Source organism: Rhagoletis pomonella, unplaced genomic scaffold, assembly GCF_013731165.1.
Source record: "Rhagoletis pomonella isolate Grant_MI unplaced genomic scaffold, Rhpom_1.0 Rhpom_scaffold_00003, whole genome shotgun sequence".
In the NCBI taxonomy this organism is placed as follows: domain Eukaryota; kingdom Metazoa; phylum Arthropoda; class Insecta; order Diptera; family Tephritidae; genus Rhagoletis; species Rhagoletis pomonella.
Genome location: NW_023458557.1, coordinates 23,202,736 through 23,204,742, shown reverse-complemented (window position 1 = coordinate 23,204,742; position 2,007 = coordinate 23,202,736).

The window sequence follows — 2,007 nt, the reverse complement described above, 5'->3', positions numbered from 1 at the left end:
TTTTTTTTTTGCTGACAGTGTTCATTTTGTTCCATACAAAGAAAATTTCGAACATACTTTGTATGGAAGAGAATGAGTGACACCGTCAAAAAAAAATCCAAAAATCAACGGTAATTTGCAGACATATGAAGCTCGCACTTTATTATACTAAAATTGCATGGGCTATAAAACTGCATACGCAAAAACTTTCCAAAAATTCTTTAAAAAAAATGTAAAAATTTTGGGGAAATTCGCTGAATTTTTATAATTTTTACTCAAAGTTTGAAATGTGGAATTTTATGGTGTTTGTTATAGAATGAACTAATTGTTATAAAAAAATAATCGAAATTAAATAATATGAAAATAAATACGGTTTCAAAATTATGCAACTGTGTGTAATAGAATACATTCCAACAAATCACGGCCAGAAGTTCACCACTAGGACAGCTTCTTTTAAAAGCCAGCAACCAGTAGTGAACTTAAAGCCATATTTTGTTGGAACGCGTTCTACTACTATGCACCTTCTTAATTTTTATTAAACGGTTTTATTTAGCTCACCCCGTTTGTTTTATTCTTGGGTCAAATTTAGTAATTCAAATTTCACCCTCTTCCTGTCAACCGATTAATCTGAAATTTTGTATACACTTTGGATTTTGGTGACAATACAATTATGTTTATTCATTATCGTTATAAATTCAAGATGGCCGCCGCTACAAAATGGCGGATAATTTATGTTTTTTTTATTAATCCCATCAATATGGGTATCAAATGAAAGGGCTCAACGAGCAGAATACAATATACTATAAAAAATTGAAATCCAATATGGCGGCCCCTACAAAATGGCGGATAACGTAGGTTTTATCAATCCCATCAACATGGGTATCAAATGAAAGGTCTCAACAAGTAGAATACAATTTACTATGCAAAATTGAAATCTAAGATGGCCGCCGCTACCAAATGGCTGATAACAATTTTTTATATTATATATAAAACTAAAAACTAGAAAATAAAAATAGGTAAAAAAACTTTTTAAGTTAAACGGTTTTATGTTAAACATACATTGCAATGTTTAAGATAAATGTACTAAAAATCAAAAAATAATAAAATAGATACAGTCGCGGGAATTATAAACATATGCATAGACTAGACTAAAATAAAACCGTGGGGCACGTCAATTGTCTACAAATTATCGACTTAATGTGCGATAGAAGAATCGTTTAATTCGTCGTTAGGCAGTTGGCCCGCAGACGGTGAGGAAATTACTTACTATTTTCTTGCTCATGGAAATTCCAATAGTTATACACTCCATGTAAATAAAAGAGATGTTTCAACTAGTTTATCGTTGGACATTCACACTGCTGGCTGGCGAGGAATCGTTTCACTGCTCGTAGTTTGTCTTTAATCGACAAAACATATGATAAAAGTACTACTCGCTCACCACTATGAAACCCTAAAACTCGCTTATAATCGAGCTTGCTAGCTTGTTTCCACATTCTAGCCCTACTTATCACACGTCCATCGTTGTCGGTTGAACAACTGCCTAATTATAGTGTAACATTACAAAACAAACATTTTAATCAACGATTGTAGACAATTGACGTGCCCCACGGTTTTATTTTAGTCTAGTCTATGCATATGTTTATAATTCCCACGACTGTATCTATTTTATTATTTTTTGGTTTTTAGTACATTTATCTTAAACATTGCAATGTATGTTTAACATAAAACCGTTTAACTTAAAAAGTTTTTTTACCTATTTTTATATATGCTCTTTGACAGAAACAGTGGAGAATATAAAACTAGTGTCATTTATTATCGAAAGGTTGTTGAACTAACTAGCTGTTGGCCTCGCTACGTAGTATCTTTATTCACTTCAAGTATCACAGCGCACGGCAGTGCGCGCGAGTGACGAAAGCAGCAACAGTAGCATGCTGAAATGACTCGCTTATATATACACGAGATTTGGAAGTTTTTATCCAGCCGTCCTATCGACATGTTTGATATATCGTTGGAAAGGTCTTGCAGAGT